Here is a 16,654-nt window from a genome sequence, read left to right as displayed (position 1 = left end):
ACGAAAGAGAGGAGAAATTTTGGAAAGTTGCATATCAATTACAAGTTTTCCATTGAAAAAAAACGAAGAAAAAAATAAAATCAACACTGCCAGGATTCAAATTCGGATAGTGGGAGAACCATGCACGCTTCAGAAGTTGACACGTGGCACGAGAAGAGAGGGAGAGGCTAACGAGACGTGTGCATACAAAATTTAAAGAAATTCAGAATTATTTTACGTGTAGTGAGATTCAAACCTGTGATCTGGGAGTTGATTTGTGCGTGTAGGGCTAACGTGTGTCGAAGGTTATTTACTAATATGCTCTTGATGTTCAAATTGCCCGTTCTCCATTGTTTGAACTCTGTTTTAAGTGATTTTCATTGAGTTGAGTTCGTATCAGAGTCTTCTTTCATATTCTGCACAAAATATCAAAATAATGAATATCTGCATGATAAGGATTAAGAATAGGCTACCTACAAATGGGTCAATAATTTTCCCAACACCACTCATTAAGTCCACTCAACTGTGGCTAACCTTACTAGATTTGGAACGACTGTTTGTTGACGGTTGTTATGATATATATGATACAAAATGTTGATGCTTGAATCTTGCTCGTGTTTGTTATCATTGCAAGCCTCTTGTTGGCTTAACTTTCGACAAATGTTTTCTGGTCTGGTCTCACTTACTTAGTTAACTTAATTGAAATATCCTCACATAGATGTGAGGTGTCAAGCTTACTACACTTCAATTCCTAAGTTAGTATAAAGAGATAAACTTTTTCTTTTAAGGACTAAAGTCTTGATCATAAACCTTATGGTGTAAAATTCTAGTCTCACTTAGACATTACTTACTTTTTCTTTTAGAACCATCAAATGTGACTATTATAATGCCCTTCCCTTAATAGTGCACGTAGTTACATGTAACTCTAGTAATGTGTAGGGTAGTTTATGGCAACTTGACCAAGCAACAACTCAATTATTTCACAAACGGTATGTCCTCACCTACTCAACTTGTTGGCCTAAAACTCGAGGCTTTTAACTCTTCCCTTCTTGAACACATATTTTCTCATCTTCGATTTTCCTTGAGCTTAGACTCGTTCATGGGTTTCAATTGGGACTTACCTAGAATAATCGTTAATTGTTTATTTATTTTTTAAAAGAAGAATTCTAAACGTAATTTGAATCTCACATTTAACAATTTTAGTTTCTAATTCATACTACCATTCACATGATTATAGTTTTCTAATCAACATATATAGTAAAACACAAACCTCTAAGTAGAATACTTACCTACTAATTGTTGTTCACTGCTTGTTATTATATATATACATGCAAAGTAGTCATGGATCTAGCGATATGGGCTCTAATTCAACAATTATCATACGACTAGATAGGGTTATGCGTTAAAAGGTGCATTCCTATCCATGCATTGCTAATTTGCTAAAGATAAACAATGTCGTGCAAGTTTTCCTTTTTATCATCTAAGTGTAAGCAAATAGAGGTTTCTTAGTAAGTCTAGGGTCGAACACAGGGAATTTAATATCATAATTCACCTATTATGCTACTAAATCATGAGTTATAATCTATACAGTATAAACATATGGACAATATAGTTTATACTCTACTATTTACACTATGATGCTTTTGGTGGTGCAAGATGACACAACGAAATGAGGGAAGATGAATAAAGAACTCATTCTAGGCATGGTAATGAAGGAACAGTCTAATTATCTAAATGTGATAACTTGGCTCAATGATTCAAGGTGATATAAATCATACTTTAACTATGAATTAAGGTGAGATGCCTCTCGGTGCCTTTGGCATACTTGCTCACCTTTCAAAATCCAAATATACAAGGTTAAGCCATGATTTATATCTGATCATTTTATAAATATTCTAAGTTGTTTTTCCTTGATTAAGGGGGGTAACCTCTCGGTGCTTTTGCCATACACAATGTCATTTCTGTAATATATATAAAGGATGAACTTGGTGATGAGAATGCATTGCTACAATCTTTCCGCGAGTGTGGTTAGGTATGTTTACTCGTTAATCAGATGATTACAATCAAAACCATTGTTCTTCTTTCAAATATACAATGTTCTTGACATCCACACTTAACTCAGTAAAGCTTAAAATATAAACATCATGATTCTCTAAGCATTGAAACAACATTTTTATCACTACAAGTCAATTAAACATATCAAGGAAAGGAAGAAGTAAGAATACAAGAGAATGAAATAAAAGGTGCAATGTATTGAATAAAATAGCTTTAAGCCTTTTGGCCATGGAGTACATTATACAACAGAGTACAATATAAAAATAAAATGGAAGGAAGAAGAAAGAGCTACGCCTCAGAGTATGATTTCTCATCATCCCTCGCTCTGATTTTTTACTATTGATGAGGGAGAAAATGGAAGGGGGAAGAACTCTCTCTCTCTTTTATTTTGGACTCTCACCTAGAAACTCAGGGAAATGGAGAATGGACAACATGTGAGCTTGCTCTCCAGCCAAAATTATGCATACATGTTTTAATGTGAGAGACACTATTTATAAGCAAGAGTTGATGTTGATAAAGGCCATGCACCATTAATGTTCTGAAAAGTTATAGGGGCACCGCAGACTGTCCTTTTGTCCTATTTCAGACTTTTGTGCCACCCAATTTTGTCTGCTAGTGCTCTAAACCCTAGTTTGCTTCTTTGTTGAATGCCTTGGTTGGACGCGACTTCTCGCCAAGATGTTATATCACCAGGCTTTACTTATTTTGCCTAAAAATCCTAAGAAATAAGCACTAAAAGATAGTAAAACAGGGATAAGACTCTTTCATCTTATGTTAATCATAAGTTAGCCAAATCGCCTACTTTTTCCATTGTTTTCTTCTATTCTTATGCGTTTAAACCTCATTATTTTATATAAAAGACTACATTAAGTTGTATTTTTACAAGTTATCATACCCCAAAATTTAAAATAATGTTTGTCCTCACGCATCATCTCATGATTCTAAGCATGGTTCCTCTTGTACAACTCCCTAAACTTTTCAGAATGCAATTCTAATCTAACTTGTATTCTAGCATTTCTTATTTTCTTTGATACTTTAAACTTGAAAATATTTTTAGATTTTAAATGCAGCAAGCTTAGGTCTCAAAATACCATTGTTCAATTTCAGAAAATCTTATTTTCTCTCTCTTTTTTCTTTTTTTTTACGAAATGACATTTATTTCAAAAACTCTTAGTTCCTTTCTTTTTCTTGCAACACTTTTATTGGCTAAGTTTACTTAATTACGTTGGGCGCTGAGTGGAAAATCATACGCACTTTATGAGCCATTCCTCTCTTCAACTATAACTCTTATCATCAATTATTTACTTTCTCTCCGGTTTTGATGAAGCTTTGCTTCTTATTTACTTTGGTGAGAGGTGGCAACATAGAAGTTCTTATCTCAATTGAATTTAAAATGAAAGAATATGTTACTTTTTTTTTTAAAATAACAAGTTTGAAAAGGAAGGGTTACATTCCTTGATTTTTTGAATGCTTTAGCTCGGACCTCGCACACCCCCAAATTTAGAGTCTCACAAGGTCCTTATTGTGAAAAAGTGAATGATAAGATGAACTTAGAAAAATTTACAAAAGAGGTTTGAGGTAAAGCTTGCTCGCTTAAAGACCACAAAAAATATTTACTAAGTTCATTTTTCTAATAAAAGTGTCATCGCTAGATACAAACTAGAATAACTTAGCATAAGTTTTATCATGAAAGTTATCCTTGTGAGCAACAAAAAGAATGCATAAAAATAATCCATAAACAAAACAAGGAACAAGAGAAGTAAAATGCATAGTCATGAAGAAATAAAGATTTGCAGGTATTTAATTAACTAAATGGAATAAACATAATACAAAAGAGCATAAATGAAGAAGGGAAAATACCATAATTCCAACATCACCCCCAAAATTAGTTCTCCGACGAGTATCAGGTTCGTTAGGAGTGGAATCTATAAGTTGAATGAGAGGGAATGACGTCTGTCGCCATGTACATGAGACGACGCGGAGCGGTCGATGTCCTTAAAAATGGTTAATTTTTTTTTTAAAAAAAAGAAAAGGAGTCATCACCAATCTTTTTTTTTTACGGTGTAATTGGACACCGAAATAAAGTAAATCATTTTAAATAAAATAAAAAAATTGTATGTGAAAAATTAGAGTTGAATTCGGGAGCCATTTGTGTACGGGAAAGGTGTTAGCACCCCGTAATACCCGTTTGAAAAACGGTGGTCAAATTTAATGTCTTGAATAAAATTCATTTAAAAAATGATTTTTTTTTTATGTCTTATTCCATTGCTCACCACTCTAATATTTGAAGCACTGATCCCATAAAATAAGTGGAATACATTCCATTAATTAGACTATATTAAGGAAAAATTCTTCACCTCAAGAGAATGAGAAATTATTACAATTTCTCAAAATCTATCATAGAGTCTTTGTATGAATTTTTTTAAAAAACGTTGATTAAATTCATTTTTTCTTGGGATCAAATCTCGGACTCCCATATTGATCTCTCACCTCAAGAATCTAGAAATAACGGACTCACAAAAATTTCTAGATTCTATTGTAGGATTGTTTTTAGCAAAATCGATATGGGTTGTTATAAAACAGTTTATTAGGAAACCTTATGAAATATATATTTAATTTTGAGTTTAAAATAAATAATTTCAAATCAAGAAAAAAATTCTAAATGATTTAGAAAGGAAAATTTAAGAAATATTTCAAAATTACATGTAATTAAGGTTAAAAATATTTTAAAAACTTCAAGAAATTTTTAATGAAGGTCAAATAAAAGTAATACATCATAATCAAATCAAATATACCATACAATAAATTAAGCAAATAACGTAAGATATTAATGCATGCATATAATAATTATTATGGTAGTAATGAAAATAGGTTAAAAGAAAAGGAAAAGAAAGATATATGATAATGATAAATAAAATAAGAAAAAAAGAAGAAAGAAAAGAAAGAGAAACTAAATAAAATAATAAACAAATAAATATATAAAAAATTAAATAAATAAGTAAATAAAAGAAAAGAAAAGGAGGTAAAGAGGTGGCAGTAAGTTAAAAAATAAAAAGATTTATAAAATAAAAATATAATAATGATAATAATGATAAAAATAATAAGAAGTTAAAAATTATAAATATAAAAAAACTAAATAAATAAATAAAAGTTATAAGAAAAAGAAGAGAGAGAACAGACAGGTGGCGGTAGCTGCCACCCTTAAAGAAAAAAAAGAAAGTGGCAAAAAAAATTTTCCTTATACATTTTCTCTTTCTTTCTAAGTTTTAAAAAAGAACCAAAATAAGGAAACAATCTCGAAGGAATTTATTGTATGAGGTGCAAATCATTGGGAGTAAATACTTTCCTAATGCAATCTCCAACTAAGTTTTTCCCTTCGTTATAGGATTAGATTTAGAGTAAAGAAAAAAGACAAATGAATAAATAAATAAGTGAAATTGAAAATAAAAGTAAAACCGGTAAAGGAGAAAAAATTAAGAACCCACCTTTTGCAGAGAAATAGGTTTCTTCAAAGAATTTTTTTGCAGAGATTCTCTCTAAATAAACTTTTTTCTGGTAGGAATTCTTTCTAACCAATTTTTTTCTTCCATTTTTCAAATGACTAAAGGTCCCTATTTATAGACCCGGGTGTGTCACAAATTAGAAAATTTTAATAAATATAAAATCAAATTAGATATTATATAATTTTATTAATCTTCTTTTTTCTAAAATAGTAAAAATGTGATATTGAAAGATTTTGTCCAACGTAAATTAGTGCATGAGCCTATGCAAATAGGGTTAAAAGCGGTGGATAACTGGTTCCTATAGGCTAGTGGAAGTATGTCCACACCCCCCAAACAGACTTGACGAGGAATCCATTCTCCCGAACAAACAAATCCCCTATACACACCTAAGAGCACCCCTTCCTGCATATTCATACAAGACCCAAGTAGGTGGGTCGAGGTCTAATGAGGTACTCACTACTCTCCGTACCCTCCTAAAAGGAAAAAGATGTGTCTATCAGGTTCGGTTCTTCGATCTTGGATTGGGCGGGTTCGACCAGAAATGCTATGCTATGACTACCCCTCTTCCCAAAAGCTTTGTGGGGACTACTTGACGAAAACAAAATTAATTTTCTTTTTTCCTAAAATGATAAAGATAAATCAAAATATGATATCAAAAGAATTTTGTATAAAATAAATTATTTTGTCTTTTCCTTAAATGATAGATCAAATATGATATTAAAAGATTTTGTATAAAATAAAATATTTTTTTTCCTAAAATGAAAAATCAAATATAAAAATAAATTGTTTTGTTTTTCATAAAAATGATAAAAATAAGTTAATATTGATAAATTGATTTTTTTTAAAATAGATATTTTCATTAATGATTTTTATTTTCCCTTTTAATAGAAGATTGAAAAATAATAATAATAATAACAATTATCATAAGATTTTATACTATTACAAAAAAAATTTACCTTTTTTCTTTTTTAACAAAATGAATAAGTAAAAATCTTAGTCATTATTACAATTACTGCATTTTAAATAATAATAAAAAAGTTGTAGAATACAATTAGGTGGCTACAGTGTCATTAGTTTTGGTGCGATGATAGGTTACTGTGCATGTTGTAAGAATATCGCATGCGTATACTCCATTTGCATCGTGAATTGCTTGTCATGTGGCTCTGCGATTTGATGCAATTGGTTTGAATGCGCAATTATTAGACCCATAAGATTTTCTAGAGCAACTGATACTTGCGAAACTGTAGAGTTAAGTTGGGAAACTATGGCTTCTAACCCATTTACCTTGGCGTTAACCCCATCACAATTGAGTTGAGGCTAGTGACTTGGTTTTCCAATGCCACAGTTCTCCCTGAGCACTTCATTAAAGGCTGAATGCATAGACTCCACGATTACATTCATGAGTAAATTGCAAAGATTCCTTTTGTTCTATTTGTGGTTGACAAAGGCGATTTTTTATCTGTAAAAAATCATGCAATATAGGTAAGATCGTTATTAAACACAATTATGTTCGAAAATTAAATTGTTGAAAAAGGGTGTTTACTTAGATTCACTTTGACAAAAAAATATTTGTAGTTTATCCTTACTCTTACCATATATAGGTGCAAGCATAGATGTCGAACCTAAGAGAGTGAGGCTAAGTAAAATTTTTTGAATAAAAACTCCAAGAGATGAGATTAGTAACAAAAAGAAAAGAAAATCATTAAAAACAACTTGGGGGAAATCAATAAGGACCAAGAATTAATGAGAATTTTAGATTGCAAGTCAATTCACAAGTAAGTAAGAGAAATTAAAGATTGAAATTCAATAAGAAAAGTGAGGAATGGACTTAGGATATTGGTCTATTCTTACCATTGAATCAAAGATGATGAGGAATTGAATCATGCTTGATTAAGAGGGGCTATTGTTTCAACATTCTTCACAAGGGAAGAATTTTGATCAAGACAATGATTTTCATAGGGGATTAGTTCATTTCTTGCTAACTAAAACCCTTACTTGTTCTTTAAAGAAAAATGAAGTTTCTTCACAATTTTGGCAATTCAAGCATTAATTGGAAATTAATTGTGCATTAATTTCAAAGAAAAATGTCAAGAATCAAAGGAAATTCATAAGTATCATTCAATTTTAACTATTGGTGAGAAAGAATCAAGTAAAATTTTATGTAAAGAAAAGTAATCTAATTAATCTTGCATTAATTGTGATACTTAAGTATGTTGCACAAATATTGAATCAAAATTAAAATCAGGAAGAAATTTGACAAGAATTATTGAAATTGACAGAGTCTAATTCTTGATACAAAAAATTAGGGATTCCAACCAAAATTTACATCAAAATTAAGTAGAATCAAAACCTAATTACACAGAAAATTATTAGCCTTCCATGATAAAGAAATCTGAAATTTAATTTGAAGGAAGAAAAAATGGCAAAATGATGGATAAAATTTTGAAAATTGAATAAAAATGGAAAGAATTTTAAAATTTTTTATAGAAAAATGTTAAATTAATGATGAAAATATGAAAATTCAGGGGTTTATATCGAAAATAATGGAAATAACTGCTACGTAGACTCAAAACCATAACCTCTATCGCAGAAAAACGATTCAATTGACGGAAATTTGGAGAAATTTCGAAAAGTTTCTAAAAACTTACGAATTTGCCATTATAAAATCCATTGATGAGGGAGAGGCAGACGGCTCCAGCAGCTGAAACGTGGCGAAGGATGATAGGGGCGGACGAAAGAGACGGATCAACGCGCGCGGACATAATTTTGAATAATTCAGGAACTATTTTGCGTGAGGCGAGGTTTGAACCCTTGACGTAGGAGACGAGCGCGTAATTGGTCAAAACAGCGGCGTTTTAGCATAAAATCGTCGAAAATAAATGCTTTGGTTAGGATTCGAATGGGTAACGTCTGTGTTGTTCGCGCCTGTGGATGGCTGACGCGTGTCACGGCTTTTGAATATTTACGAATTTACCCTAATGTTCAATTTGACCTTAATGTTCAATTTGACCGTTCTCCTTTGTTTGAACTCCGTTTTAAGTGACTTTCATTGCGTTGGATTCATATAGGAGTCTAATTTCATATTTTGCATCAAAATATCAAAATAATGAACATATGCATGATATGAGTTTAGAATAAGCTATCTTTAAACGGATCAATATTTGCTCCAACAGTGGTTTTCAACTTCACGTTGTACCCTTCTTGTTGAACTTGTCTTGCCTACATCTTCTCCGAAAAGTACGTCTTTGAAGAGTGGGTCATAGACGACCAACTAGTTCTTAGAATCTCGTATCGTTTCATCATTCGCTGTAGTGTTAAGCGGCATGCCATCCTTTAGTGCTAGCATCCCCTTCCGAGACAATGACTACAGATACATTCGAGTTAGGACGCTCTAGGTATAGAGTGATGATTGGCAGTTTGAGTGGTGCATGGCTAGGCAACACAGATTTTCGTCACCACGGAGAGCCTTGAGGAGTTTGGATTTTAGGAGGAGGAGGAGGTTGGTCAGAAGTTAGAGATGGCGAGATGGGTAGGTAGGTGAAAGAGTACGATTGATTGGTAGAAAAAGTTAGGCAAGGACTATGCTGGCTGGGAGAGATAGGAGATTTTTGAGGTATTTTGGTAGATGGAGGAGGCAGTGTGTTTTCTACATGAGGTGGAGGTAGAGTGTTGCCTTGAAGGTTGGAGTGATTGAGGGAATCTTCCTCTAAGACCCTTTTAACCTTCAATTTTCTTCATTTTCTACGTGGCGGTTAATCTCAGGCTGGTTGGACTTAGTGGTGTCAATCTCTATGAGGTTGATTTCTTGGGTTTTAGCGACGGTAGAGATTCATCAACTTCCTTATGCTCAAATTCATGTCTCCTATGTTTTTATGTGTTCTGGCGGAGTTCTTCCTCCTTGTTTAGATGGAGGGTTCTTAAACGGTTGAGTCCTGCCAAGTTAACTCTCACACCCATTTCTATCTTTGGGTATCTCGCGAGGGTGGGGAGATACTTAAAACACAACTTCTCCATAGTAGTTGGAAAGGGCTTTGCACCTTCGAAGTGTCCCATCCAGCCAAGAAGCGCTCTATTCATTACCCATCCCAAGTTGAATGTTTGTTTCTTTATAATGCAGTATAGGAGCAGAGTATACTCGAGTGGCATCGTATTGTCATGATGCATGGAAACTATCTTCTTTTTACAAAGTATAACTAGATATTGGCTTCAATGTCAGTTGGTGAGGGTACAGTTGTAGTTTCCTAGTAGTCGCTTCTTCCTAACTCACGTCTGGCCAAGTGATTACTCTCAAAACTTTGCTCAAATCACCTTTAGTGGGTTTGGTGATGATCCTTTGGCCAAGATAGTTATTCGGGTTATTGGAAAGACCAAAGAGGTCATTGATCTCTTCTGTGGTGAAGGGAACTTTCTTGCCTTCCACCATCGTAAAGCATTAATCCAAATGATATCTTGTCGTATGAAACATGTTTATAACGTCTAGCCTGATCTTTGTTTCGCCTCTAAAGAAGTTTTTCCATCTAAACGCCTTGATTGGTTCGTATAAAAAGTCTGGCAAATGACCACTAAACGGAAAGAGTCCCTTTTCAATTTTTATAAGCTTGTCCAACACTTAGTTGTTTAAAGACACATTCGCTTGGACAACCTTAAGTCTAGATGCCCCTACTTTGTTCTTGCCCTTCTTTGGTTGCACAAGACCAACAAGTCTAAGTTCTTCAGGCCTCAACCTTTGTTTCAGACTCATCCTCTCAATTTCTTCGTCGAACTCTTCTGCCATAAACTTCAGCTGGTTGTCAACCTCTTGCTTTTCGGTGACTTTATAACTCACTGCCACATTATCTATTTGCTCGCCCAGGTCTGTGAGCTCCTTCTACTTCTTTTGTTTAGCGGTTTGAATTTCCGCCAACTTAGTTCTTGTCTCAGCCAGAGACTCTACATTCTTTGTCTTTTTTTTTCTTGATTTGGCGAAGACGGTCGTCCTTCTCATGACCTTTGTTTTTCCTCGCCTCTTCCTCTTTTCGCTTGTATACCTCCATCATGCGCGATTTGTTAGTGTGTTCCCTTCTTTTCCTTTCTTGATCCAACTTTATCGTTTCTTCTTCTCGCTTGGCCCTTTTCTTCTTACAGGTCCCTCTCCTCCTTTTTTCGTTCTTCTTCTCTTCTTTTCTCCTCTTCTGCTTTCTTCTTTTGATCTTTCACTCCTAACTCATCAAGGAACTTTAACACTTGGCCCGTATATTAGGTTGGAACTTCAATCTCGCTTGCCTCACTCAATTCTTCTATTACCAAAATCACTTTGCCTGCCTCATGCTTAACGTGTTTGTAACTCAGTTGATCATTATCAAGCCCCATTATGCTCACCCTCGGTTTCAGATCAACTAGCCCATGGTAAATGTTTTCTTCCCGTCTAAACCATTCTTCAACTTCTAGAATGGGCTCTTTGGCATTCACCATGGGTTTATGGTCTTGTCCCAAATCGGGTCTAACATAATGCAAGTGGAATGAAGACTCAGTTCTTTTATAGGTATCACGTTCATGGTGTCTTAACGATTCTGTCTTGGTGGTCGGTGAGTGTTTGGATGAACCATCTTTTTGTGAGACAATTTCATAACGAAGAAGAGTGTTGGATCGTTTAAGAGAGACTCGTACGCACAGATTTAGGATTTTTGTAAATTTTTTTAAAGGTTTTAGCTTCCCTATTTATAACCCAAATTGTCACCATTACAAAGAACAACGCAATTAATGCAGCTGACACAGTTCGACACATCGCTTCAAAGACCGATGTGATATAATGATGACAACTTCTTATACCTTACGCGATGCACGATTCCCTATGCAATTTAATTAATGGGCGAGAACATTTTTAATAACTTGCCACCTACTCACATGCCACATAACTTTACTCTACTCTCATTTCGCGTACTCTTCCCGCATTGCCATAGGCACAAAATATTCTAAACTAAGCTAATATGAGCTAAGCTAGAAAGCGATAAAGGAAAGCGATAAAAGAAAGCAATAAATGAAAGCAGTAAGTTGCGAGAAAACAAATAAATAAAATAATAAAGATAAAAGAAAGAAAGAAAGAAAGAAAAATAAAGCGACAAAGATGCTAAAAATTGAGGCATTTTGCATATTAAATTCAACATGCAATATAGTACAAATGCATCAATGTCTTTCAAGATAATGTTTATGAATGTGTTGTACATTAAATTCATAGAAAATTTAATATGTTCTTCATCTTCAAGGTACGCCTTGAGTCTTTGACTATTTACCTTAAACACATTGAAACCGTCCAACAAAGTGATCTCCATAGCACCATGTGGAAAGATTTACTTGACCAAAAAAGGTCCTGACCATCATGAACAAAGCTTACCTGAAAATAGACGTAAACGAGAATTGAAAAGTAATACCTTTTATCTGACCCCCAATTCACCTTTACCGATGTGGTTGTCATGTCACACCTTCGTCTTCTCTTTATAGATCTTGGCATTCTTATAGGCTTGAGAATGCCATTCTTGAAGCTCATGCAGTTATAGTAACCTAGCCTCCCATGCAACTTAATGGTCAAAATTCAACTTTTTGCATGCCTACATTGCCTTGTGTTCCAACTCCAATGGTAAACGACAGGCCTTTCCAAAGACTAATGCATACAGGGACATTCTAATAGGCGTCTTGTATGCTGTGCGATATGCTCATAATGCTGAATCCAGGTGATTTGTTTAGTCTCTGCAGGATGAATTTACCACTTTCTCTAATATCTTCGTTATTTCCTTATTTGAAACTTCCGCCTTACCATTTATCTGAGGGTGGTAGGCGGTGGCAACTTTATGGGTTATATTGTATTTCGATAGCACTTTAGCCATGATGCAGTTGATAAAATGAGATCCTTCATCGCTGATAAGGGCTCTAAGTGTCATAAACTGCAAGAAGATGTTTCTTTTCAAAAATCTGCTAACTGTAATGCATCGTTCTTTGTGCAGGATATGATTTCAACACATTTTGAGACATAGTCAACGACTAACAAGATGTAAATATGGCCATCAAATTGAGGAAATGACCCCATAATATCAAGTCCCACACATCAAAAGTTCGATCTCCAAGATGGGTTGCTGGGGCATTTTGTTGCAATGAGAGATGTTTGCCATCCTGTGACATTGATCACACTTGACAACAAAGCTCCTCGCATCTTGAAATATAGTAGGTTAGAAATACCCACTCTGCAAAACCTTTACAACTGTCTTCTGTCCACCAAAGGGCCCTCCATAGGGTGCTTCATCAGACTTTGCTAATATTTTAGTTGTATCATATTCAGGGACATACTGCCTCAATATTTGGTCTGGCACCAATTTGTAAAGGAAGGGCACATCCCATTTATAGAAATGACATTCATGAAACAACTTCTTTCTCTATTGGTTGTTAAAGTTTTGTGGTTATGTCTTGCATATTATATAGTTGGCAATGTTGGCATACCATGGGTTCTTTTACTTCAACACAAAAGAGTTGTTTATCAGAAAATCCATCTTCAATTTCTCTCTTCTCACGTTGAAACTTCTCATTGCTAAGACGTGACAAGTGATCCACCACTTGTTCTTGATACCTTTGCAATTTATAATCTCCAAATCGAACTCTTAGAACAATAGTACCCATCTAATTAATCGTGGTTTGACATCTTTCTTAGTTATCAAGTATCTGATCGCAGAATGATCATAGTGTACCGTAACTTTGAAGCCAACAATGTAACTCCTGAATGTTTCAATCACAAAGACTTCTGTGAGCAGCTCATTCTCAGTGGTTGTGTAATTCTGTTGAGATTCATTAAGAGTCTTGCTTGTGTAGTAGATATGATGGATCACTTTGTCTTTGATCTTTTGACCCAATATAGCCCTTATCGCTGAAGTTAATGCGCCTTTCAAGGTCTTAAATGCTTGTTTGTATTTCTCATAAAAACATAGGGTTGATCTAGGCATAGTAGGTTTTTGAGAGGCTTAGCAATTTGGGAAAATTCTCTGATAAATCTTCTGTAGAATCCTGCATGTCCCAAAAAGCTCCTAAAATGCTTGACATCTGAAGGTGATGAAAATTTGCTTACCACATCATTCTTGGCGGAGTCTACTTCTAATCCTGCGCTAGAGATCTTGTGCCCAAGCACAATTCCCTCCTTGACCATGAATTGTCACTTCTACCAGTTCAAAATGAGACATGTCTCTTCACATTTCTCCAAAACCTTCTCTAAATTGCTCAAACATTCGTCAAAGGAGTTCCTTAATACAAAGAAGTCATACATAAAAATCTTGACCAACCTCTTCAGGAAATTTGAGAAGATAGCCATCATGCACCTCTGGAATGTCCAAGGTGCATAACATAAACCAAAAGGCATCTGATGCAATGCAAATGTACCATAGGGATAAGTAAACGTTGTTTTGTGTTGATCTTCAATTGCAATTGTAATATGGTTATAACCAAGATAACCATCCAGGAAGTAGTAATATTCTTTGCCTGCAAGCCGGTCGAATATCTGATCAATGAAAGAAAGAGGAAAGTGGTCTTTCTTAGTGGCCGCATTCAGCTTACGGTAATCCATACAAATCCTCCACCTTGTGACTGTTCGTGCCGAGATTAATTCATTATTAATTTTTAACGACAGTCATCCCGCCTTTCTTTAGAATGCATTGTATTGGACTCACCCATTCACTATCTATGATTGAAAATAATTACCCCCACGTCGATCTAGTTGATAATTTCTTTCTTTACAACTTCTTTCATCATAAGGTTCAATCTCTTCGAAAATTGAACAGTGCTCTTTTGACATTTTAGCATTTTCAATAACACCTCTTCTCTAGCAGCTTTCAAGTGGGCGGAGATGCTGATGGGCAGTGTGTCATTATTCCCCAAATATGCATATTTCAAGTGGTTTGGTAACAACTTAAGCTCTAGTTTTGGTGGTTCTTTAATGGATATCATTGTCTTATTTTCGCCTTTGGTTTGCAGATCCAAAGACTTAAACTTTCGTATGCCAGTTATGATGTTAACTTCTTCAGTTTTACACTTGGGATCCTCTTCTACGAAGAATTCTTCAGCACTGAACAATTTAGAAAGGCTTTTTTCTCACAATAGTCCCAACCAAGGTTCTTTATTATATTGTAACTCTCAGCATCCTTAGGGAACTTCATTGAATTAGCCACCTTAAACTTGATTTCTTCGTCATTAAAACACATTGTAAGATATTTAATGCTTTATAAGCTTAGCTTCTTTTATAGAAGGTTTATAAGAAATTTCGGCACTATTGCAGCCCCCTTAACAAATTGTTTAAAGAAAGGTAGTTTCCAATGGAGATAACTTGAAGAAGACAACTTTTTGCAATTGAAAAAAGCTTTGGCTAGCCCCTTGTTTTAAAATTACCTAACTTTGATAAAGCTTTTAAAGTCATTGTAGATGCCTCGAGTTTATGAATAGAAGTTGTCCTTAGTAAAGACAGCCTCCCTTTAGAGTATTTTAATGAAAAACTAAGTACCTCTAGACAAAATTGGAGTACATACAAACAAGAATTGCATGCCCTTATGCGTGCTCTAAAACAATGGGAACATTATATACTTGCTAATACTTTTATCTTGCTTACTGATCACTTTTCTCTCAAATTTTTTAATTCTAAAAAAAACATTAGTAGAATGCATGCTTGATGGCTCCAATTCTTGCAACGATTCAATTTTGCGACTAAGCACACTTTAGGTAAGAATAATAAGGTTGTTGATGCTTTTAGCCGAAACGGTATACTCGTCACCATCCTTCAATCTCAAATAATTGCATTTGATCACCTTCCTACCTTATACCCTGACAGTGATTTTAGAATTATTAGGGAAGCTTGCTCTAATCATAAACCTTTCATAGACTACCACATTGTTAATGATTTTCTATTTAAAAGTGATGTTTTTTATATACCTAATACATCTCTAAGAGAGGCCATAAGCAAAGAAGCCCACTTTAGTGGCTTGGCAGGACATTTTGGTGGAGACAAAACATTGGCTGTAATTTCTCCTAAATTCTTTTTCCCCCAACTTAATAAGGATGTCACTAACTTCATTAAAAAATGCTCTATTTGCCAAATTGCTAAAAGTAACTCTCAAAAGATAGGTTTGTACACCCCTTTACCTATTCCTTCTATTATTTGGGAAGATTTAGCTATGAATTTTGCTTAGGCTTATGAAGAACTCAAAGGGGTCATGATTCAGTTTTTTTAGTTTTAGATCGTTTTAGCAAAATTGGTCATTTTGTCCTTTGCAAAAAAAAAAAAAATTTTGACACCTCGAATATTGCTAAACTATTTTTCGAGAAATTATTGGATTACATGGTATTCCTAAAACTATAGTTTTTGATCGTGATGTAAAGTTTTTGAGCTGCTTTTAGAGATCCCTATAGAAGAAATTTGACATCAACCTACTATTTAGTACAACCACCCACCCCCAAAACTGACTGCCAAACAAAAGTGATCGGCTAACCGTACTCTTGGCAACCTCATTCGATGTCTTAGCAGGGACAAGCCTTGACCCTGACGCTTACTGATTAGATCTTTCAGCTAACATGAAAATCGGCACATCATTCAACGTTTCTGATCTATCTCCTTACCATGTTCTATATTCCTTTTCTTTGGCTCTTTAATTTTCACTCGAGGATGAGTTTTTTCCTAGGGGAGGGGTTTGATGTAGAACATCTTCCATTCTTGATGTTTCTTCAAATTCTTAAATGTTTCTTTAGATATTTCTTAAGCTTCTTGATTTTAGCTAGGGTTTATCATTCTTGTATCTTAAGCTAATTCTAAAATAAATAACTCAAATCAAAATTAGTTCCCAAATTAACTAACTTCTAATACATTCTTGTTAAACTTTCGGCCTATAAAAGACTCCTTTATTCATTAATAAAAGATATCTTAAAGTATTTTCATAAGAAACTCCTAAGCTTTGCATCCAGAGGTTCCAGGTAAGTCCATAGTCAAACATAGGGAATTTAAGATCCCAATTCACTTATTATGCTACTAAATCATACTTTATGATCTATACAATATAAAAATATGGACAATATAATTTATACTCTACTATTTGCACTTCGGTGCTTTTGGTGGTGAAGGA

Source organism: Cucumis melo, chromosome 6 (genome assembly GCF_025177605.1).
Source record: "Cucumis melo cultivar AY chromosome 6, USDA_Cmelo_AY_1.0, whole genome shotgun sequence".
Lineage (NCBI taxonomy): Eukaryota > Viridiplantae > Streptophyta > Magnoliopsida > Cucurbitales > Cucurbitaceae > Cucumis > Cucumis melo.
This window is presented reverse-complemented; position numbering follows the sequence as displayed.